Source organism: Amphiprion ocellaris, chromosome 7 (assembly GCF_022539595.1).
Source record: "Amphiprion ocellaris isolate individual 3 ecotype Okinawa chromosome 7, ASM2253959v1, whole genome shotgun sequence".
In the NCBI taxonomy this organism is placed as follows: Eukaryota; Metazoa; Chordata; class Actinopteri; family Pomacentridae; genus Amphiprion; species Amphiprion ocellaris.
The window spans coordinates 23555842-23564642 of record NC_072772.1 but is presented as its reverse complement, the minus strand read 5'-3'; positions in this window follow the sequence as shown (position 1 = coordinate 23564642).

Here is an 8801-nt window from a genome sequence, read left to right as displayed (position 1 = left end):
TTAAGAGCATCAAACAAATGTAAATATCAGATGAAGATAACCCAAGTAAACACAAAATGCAATTTTTAAATGATGATTTTATTAAGGAAAAAAAAATTCAAAGCTACCTGGCCCTGTGTGAAAAGTAATTGCCCCCTAAACCTAATAACTGGTTGGGCCACCCTCAGCAGCAACAACTGAAATCAAGTGTTTTCTGTAACTGCCAATGAGCCTTTTACATCTCTGTGGAGATATTTTGGCTCACTCTTCTTTGCAGAATTGTATTAATTCAGCAACACTGGAAGGTTTTCCAGCATGAACAGCCTTTTAAAGGTCATGCCAGCATTTCAATAGGATTCAAGTCTGGACTTTGACTACGCCACTCCAAAACCTTCATTCTGTTTTTTTAAGCCATTCAGAAGTCGACTGGCTGGACTTTGGATTGTTGTCCTGCTGCAGAACCCAAGTGCGCTTCAGCCTGAGATCATAAACTGATGGTCGAACATTCTTCTTCAGGATTTTCTGGTAGAGAGCAGAATTCGTGGTTCCGTCAATCACAGCAAGTCGTCCAGGTCCTCAAACCATCACACTACCACCACAATGTTGGACTGTTGCTATGATGTTCTTTTTCTGAAATGCTGTGTTACTTTTACACCAGATATAACGAGACAAAAAGTTCAACCTTCGTCTCGTCAGTCCATAGAATATTCTCCCAAAAGTCTTGGGGATCATTCAGATGTTTGTTTGCTAAATTAAGATGAGCCTTTATGTTCTTTTTGGTCAGCAGTGGTTTTCACCTTGGAACTCTGCCATGAATGACATTTTTACCCAGTCTCTTCCTTCCTGTTGAGTCATGAACACAGACCTTAACTAAGGCAAGAGAGGCTGCAGTTCTTTAGATGTTGTCTTGGGTTCCCCTTGTGACTTCCTGGATGAGTCGTCTCTGTGCTCTTAGGGTCATTTTGGTTGTTGGTCCACTTCTGGGAAGGTTCGCCACTGTTCCATGTGTTCTCCATTTGTGGATAAAGCCATTTGTCTGGAGTCCTGAAGCTTTAGAAATGGCTTTGTAACCCTTTCTAGACTGATAGATGTCAATTACTTTATTTCTCATCTGTTCCTGAATTTCTTTGGATCGCTGCATTTTGTTGCAGATTTCTGAGATCTTTTGGCTGACTTCATTTAGTCAGACGGGTTCTATTTAAGTGATTTCTTGATTGAACAGGTCTGGAGGTCATCAGGCTCAGGTGTGGTCAGTGAAATTAAATTCACTTTCCAAAAAATGTAATTTGCCACAGTTAATTCATGATTTAACATGGGGGACAATTACTTTTTCATGTAGGTAGGTAGGTTTGGATAACTTTTTTCCCTTAAAACATTAAATCATTAATTAGAAATTGTATTTTGTGTTTACGTGGTTATTTTTGTCTAATATTTAAATCTGTTTGATGATCTTGAACATTTAAGTGGAGGAATATATAAAAAAAAAATAATTCGAGAAGGGGACAAATACTTTTTCATGGCACTGTAGATGTGTTTTTGTCCAAGTTGTGCAGTTGCATACTGACTCATACTGTGTGTGGCTACCAGATGGCAGCAGAGAGCTGCAGTGTAGTAATGGAGCCATCACAGGAAATATAGTCCCTCAATGTTCCTATTTTATTGGCTTTTCTATAAAGCTATAAAGTTGCTCCAATCACTTTTATAGTTTCAAGTTGATTTTCCTCATAAATCTCTCTATAATTCAAATAAGAGGTGACAGAAATTGATAAAACTGTTGATACTAATCTGAGTGGCATTTAGTTTTGATCATACACTCACAGCAAGAGGTTTAACAAGCAACAGCAAACAGTGTAGGGAGTGATTTACAGATTAGATTTTGCCTCCCAGGCTATAGTCTGCCTCTTTCAATTATATGTTGACGTCATGCGGTTGTGACTGTCTATTTACACACTAGTGTTACAGAAACATAGCACATCTCTTTAGAGTGATTTCAGCTAGCACCCCATTAGCACGAGGCCCCCCTACTCCTCTGAGATGCTCTGCTAATCTCTCAACTGACAGTTTTATCACTTAATAGGTCTTTGGATATCCAGGCCTTCAGCTTGTAAAGCAGCAAAAGGAAACAGCTGCCCTCTCAGCAGTCTGCCTCCCTCTGAACAGGTTCCCTTCAGTTGTTCCTGCAGGCCTAAATAACTGTTGCATAACAACAGTACAGTCATATTGTTCGGGCATAAAAGAAGTCAGGGACACAAGTTCATGACTTTCACAGGAAAACAAATGCTTTTGCTTTCTATCTACATTTACTGGTGCACCATTGATGGTGACTTTAAAGGTCCCATCTGGAAAGACTTGCAATGCCTCACATCACAAAATGACTTTATGATAACATTATAAAATAGTTTTGCTGATAAGTACCTGATAAAAGCTGCTAGAACATGTTCATCTCTGCAGCCTAAGAAGTCTCATTCTGGAGCCAAAAAGAACGACCGGCAAAGCAGTTCTGCCATGTCAGTAATTTGTGAGTTTATTCAGTTATTTCTACACCAGCTCTAATTACTTCACCGTCACTTTATCTGTGTCATTTAGGGGCCTCCATAGCTCTAGTTAGATTAGACCTGTCAGTTCTGTTGCTGTTGCTGCAACAATCTCAGATGGCTGAATGTCCCTCATACACTCTCTTCTCTTTTCCACACTTGGTACTGAGAATTTTAACATCTTCAACTGGGATTCGGTTGGGAGTTGAGGAAGACGAGTTCTTATTTAATTAATTCAAAAAATTATGGGAAAATAGTCAAAATATTAAACTGATGTTAAACTGAGTTCAGTTATGTCTTGGGGAAATACTCTGGACAAAGAAGAAATCTTAGTCTGAATTTTCCTTTCTTCTTTTGGAAACTAGCTCTTATTGGAATTTTTTTTATTAAGCAAGAAAGACTAAATAGGAAAGAAAAGACTGCTTTGGAATAATAGGCTGCTGGAGAAAGGGATGTTTAGGCAGATTCTGTGTTTTCTCAGATGTGAAGAGGCCAGAATAAATACAGTAACTTAAGACAGCACAGACTGAGGAGAGAGTGCTTCTGAATGCTTCATTTGCAGATTGAGATTTACCAGAAAATTATATTAATAATATAATAATACAGCACATTCTCACAGTGTAGTGTCATAGTGTTTTCAATCATTTTAACTTATAACCCCTTAGAAAAGTAGTCATATTCAACAAAAAAATCAACCAAAGGGTGATTTCCTGTTGAAACTGTTCAAAAACATATCAAGAAAAATATTACACACAAAAAACTCCAAGTAATAATACACAATATGATAGAGACATGAAGTCCATCATGCACAAACTGCCTCCTGCTAACAAGCAGAATATTATTTATCATTCAAGAGAAATTTGCTGCTGTCAAAGATAAACCTGATGTATTTCAAAGATTGGTGTAGCTTTCAGGTCTGAAAAGTGAAGTCAACATAGAAGTGGGTTAATCCTGCATTCCAGCTAAGAGCCAGCAGGATTGTACAGAAGTCGATGAGAAAATGGCCTTACTGACGCCATCTTTAACGTCAGTGAACATTTTATTAATTCATTTATGGTCTCAGCTGCAAGCTTCAAGGTTTCTTGAATACAGCATGATGCTCACTTTTTGAATTATGTTCCCATTTTAAGTAAAACAATGTACAAATGTTAACCTGCAGGTGACCCAAGAGACAAAAATTAGAGGCAAAGAAAATTTATGGGGGTTCATTCTCCGTGAACCATGAATGTTTGCACAACTTTTCCCAGCAAGTCACCTGATAGCATTTATACTACCATTTAGAAGTTTGGGGTCACATAGAAATTTCCTTATTTTTGAAAGAAAAGCAGTTATTTTTAATGAAGATAATATTAAATTAATCAGAAATATAGTCCAGACATTGTTAACATGGTAAATGACTATTCTAGCTGGAAACAGCTGATTTTTAATGGAATATCTCCATAGGAGTACAGAGGAACATTTCCAGCAACCATCACTCCTGTGTTCTAATGCTACATTGTGTTAGCTAATGGTGTTGAAAGGATAATTGATGATTAGAAAACCCTTGTGCAATTATGTTAGCACATGAATGAAAGTGTGAATTTTCATGGAAAACATGAAATTGTCTGGATGACCCCAAACTTTTGAATGGTAGTGTATGTCTGGACTACTGAGGCGCTGTCATTCCTGTTGGAAAATTGCATAAAAAATGCGATAGTAGCCAACAATAACACTTGCACTAGAAACAAGATTATTTGTCTTTTATTATTATTATTCTTTTATTCTTATTGGTCTGGAACAGGTGCACAATACATTTCACTGCACATTATTCTATGTATAATTGTGTTTGTGATAAATAAAGGTCTTGAATCTTGAATCTTAATTCAGATTGGTTTAGGAGCTATAGCACAGACACAGTTCTCCAACTCATTTTTTTTTAGCTTGACTTGAGAAAGAAGGAAACAACAAAAAATGAAGTAATTAGTTCTAATGTGACTTTGTGGAGTTGCCCTGTTTGTCTTGTGATGCTGCTCTCTAACTGACCTCCTGTAAGCGAATTGTTCCAGATGACTCATGCACAGCAGGAGATACTTGTGAAGAGCTTTGTTGTTGCTGAAATGTAAAGTTAACTTTGCAGAGATTTGACCTCATCTGTCCTCTGTACATAGCTCTCAGTCTGCCAGAGAGCTCTCAGCCCAGCAGCTGTCTGACTGAACGCTGCTGACACTCAGCTTCACACACATCCCTCCTCAGTCACACTGCTGCTTTGGAAGACACACTCTCTAAACATATTTCCTTCTGCAAAGCACTCGGCTTCAGGGCATGATGTGTGAGGTACAGTATTTCTCGTGCCTACACTCCTGTCTTATTGCTAACATCTTGTGAATAATGCACTGTTTTGATGGTTTGGGTGAGAACGCCTTTGAAGATGAAAGTTTGAAATCTTTGACATCGATTCAAGAACAAGTTTTGAAGGTGAACATATGTTGGCATGCATTCATTATGGGAGTGTGTGTGAGTGTGTTCAGGTCAACCTTTAGCCAGACTGAAGGTCCTTCTGTTGTTTGTCAGGAGAGTGGTTATCTGCTGCTTCAGATAGGAATGTGATTCAGTCCTTACACTCACACGCTCTGTTTTTGAACATTTTGAACATGAATTAAATGAGTTTATTTTACAATAGAGTAAGATTAAAAATGGAGAGAACCTGAAGTATGAATGGCTGTTGCTACGGTTTCTTGTTTCCCTTGTGACTCTGATGTCAAAGGCTCATTCAATCTCCCCCTCCCCCTCCAGTACTGATGGACTGGTGATATCCACAATGGAAAATATTCACTAAGACGTTATGAAAAGCCTTTCAGGAAGAAAAAGCAGGGGAGTGCTGTAACCTCTGATGCTGGATGGCAGGATTTTTGGATGGCTGCACAGTTATATAAAAACGAATTGACCATGAATTTAATGCACCGACTTGAGTGGACTTTACTACCTCACTGGACATGGGTGCATTATGGTTTATTACCAATAAACTGTAGATATTGCGATAATGACCATATGTGCAACTGATCCATGTGCAATACTGAGCATTTCCTGGTAAAAATGAAATATGAACTGTACTGTATGCAAATGTTGTGTTGAAATGTTCTGGACTCATATCTTTAACTAATGATGTACTTAGTTTTTCTTTGCTTAGCTGATCAGTTCATATTATAATAAGGATTTCTACAGTCGTTGAATAGGGCTGATAAAAAACACAAATGGAAATGGAATCTAATATGACAATTATGTCATATTATTTTTTGTCTACCTAAATTGCAGCTTTGCACACTGTCAACCTTATTTTAAGCAGCTTCATAAGGTTGTCATCTAGAGTGGTTTCCTGCTAGAATTTCTTCTCTCTTATGTGTTTGACATCCTCAGCTGTGTTGTGTTGAGGTGGTGTTTGTAAACAGCAAACAGCCCTATTCAACCACTGTACAAATCCTTATTTTGGTAAGAACCGGTCAGCAAAGTAAACAAAAACAAAGTTCATCATTAGAGAAAGATACAAGTCCAAAACATTTCAAGAATTTTGAAAGTTTCTTCTAGAGCAACAACCACCAAACTCTGTGAAACTGACTATCCTGAAGACCACCCAGGACAGGAAGACCAAGAGTTCCCTCTGCCACACAAGAGAACTTTCTTTGAGTTAGCAGCCTCAGAACTTCACAAGGAACAGCAGCTCAGATTAAAGGACGCATCAGTGTTTCCCAGAGTCTAGGCTGCAGAAACTTCTCAACATTAACTGTTGGAGGAGACTGAGTGAATCAGACCTTCATGGCAAAACTACTGCAAAGAAACTACGACTGAGGGAGACCAAGGAGAAGAAGAAGAAAACTGCATGGACCAAGTAACACAAGGAATTAAAATTAATTAGTGGAAATCTGGGGCTGCACAGTGGATCGGTGGGTAGCACTGTTACCTTGCAGCTAGAAGATCCCCAGTTCGCGTCCCAGCCTGGGCTTGGGATCTTTCTGCATGCAGTTTGCATCTTCTCTCTGTGCATGTGTGGGTTTTCTCCAGGTTCTCCAGCTTCCTTCCACAGTCCAAAAACATGCTGAGATTAATTGATATTTCTAAATTGTCCGTATACATATACATGAATGTGAGTGTGATTGTTTGTCTCTAGATGTAGCCCTGTGATAGACTGGTGACCTGTCCAGAGTGTCTCCTGCCTTCACTCTAAGTCAGCTGGAATAGACTCCAGCCCCCCATGACCCTAATGAGGATTAAGCGGTGTATAGATGATGGATAGATGGATGTGGAGATCTGGACTTCTCTGATTCTCACACAAAACAAATGTGTGAGAATCAAATGTGTTGGATGGATGATGCCTGCATGTATTGCTACCACTGTGAAGCATGAAGGAGGAGCTGTGATGCTGTGAGGGGTTCTGCTGGTGACACTATTGATGAGTTATTCAGACTTCTTGCAGCCACATCTTCCTGCAGTGACACACTACCCAATCTGCTGTTTTTAAGCCCAAATACACCTCTGGGCTCTGTCAGAGCTGTTTGACCAAGAAGCAGAGTGATGGAGGTCTGCATCAGATGATCACAGTCACCAGCTGAGGTGATCTGGGGTGAATTGAGGCCACAGTGAAGGAAAAGCAGCCAACAAGTGCTGAGCATATGTTGTTATCAAAGCAAAGGGAGATTTCTAACTCTAAAATGTTCAGCATACGCTGCTTTGTTTATAGTCTTTATTTACTACATAACTCCACATGGGATATTTCATAGTTTTAATATCTTCTGTTTTGTTCTACATTGTAGATTTTCATGAATTCATGTCTGTTTCTGAAAAATATAAAAAAAATGTAACATATATTAGTACAAAAAGCAATAGCACAAAAAATAAGCACACTTTTACATGTGCATTGTTTGGACGACATTAAAACTACAGGAGCAGAAACACAAATGTGTCCCCAAAGTATATTATTATACTTATTATATATAATATTTCATTTAATTTGACAAATATAGTATAAAATTATGCACAAGTTGGGAAATGAATGGAGGCCTAATCAGTTTTGAATTTACAGACAATAACAAAACTGTAAGCAGCGTTGAACTTGTCCTGTCATCCTTACTGGTCAGCGAATCCAAGCATGTCCACCAGATGGCGCTGCGACCGAGAGCGTATTTCGGCCTTTTTGATGGCAACCTATCAAAACTGTCCACCAGGTGGCGCTATGCTTTTCTTTTGTCCGACGAAGAAAGTCTAATAATTTCAGTAGGGTCTTCACACCCTTGGTTCTCGTACCCTAATTAGTGTGGTCTGTGTAAATATATAGAACATATTTCAACATGATGAAAACTCAGCCTGTTATTGTTTGTTTCATCATTTTCCTGTTCTCGGTACCGGAGCTTGTTGGAATTTTATTTCATATTATTTATAGCCAACAGCTGTGCCAGCCTGTGTTGTCGTGTTATTAGGAAAGAACTAAATAACAAAAACAACATAAATAAAGCTATAAATTGACATAATTGAAAATAGCGGTGATCAAATAACTGTTAATAGTAATAAGTATAGCCTTTGTGCAGTTGTTTACCACTGTGGCCTCACAGCAAAACATATGCAGGGGTCTTTCCATGTGCAGTTTGCATGTTCTCTGTGTTTGCCTGTGTGGGTTGTTTAGTGCTCCAGCTTCCTCCCACCAGCCAAAGACATGCATGTCAGCCAACTGGTGACTATAAATCAGATGTAGGTGTGGGTGTCGATGCTTGTTTGACTCTTTGTGTTAGTCCTGTGATAGTTTGACACAAAGAATGAAACATGTGAACTCCACACAGAGAGACCCATCATATGTTTTGTTCATTTCAGTCAGATTTCACAATGGGAAACGTCAACAACAGCCTCCAGGCAGTTACTGTACCTCCCACACTGAAAATGTCCAGCTTTGCTGAGGTATTGGATGGGCCTGTATGCAACTTGTTTGAGTGAACACTGAAGCTGCATCCTTTGCTTAGCCCCACCTACAACAACTGTGATTGTTGTAGAGAAATACAAACATGTCCTAGCATTTATTTCCCCCTATAACAGAATGATAGCATGGTGCAGTCAGACTATTGTGTTCTACAGAATGGTCTGGCATATTGAGTCTAGTCCTGTGATGAACTTGTGAGCTGTCGCCCAGTGTCAGCTGGGATAGACAGCAGCCTTCTACAGGATAAAGTAGCTATAACTGATGGATGGATAGAAGCATAGTTTATTTATAAGCTACATAAAATATTAGCATTTTGGAGTTCCATATAAGAAATGTCAGGCTGAAGGTGA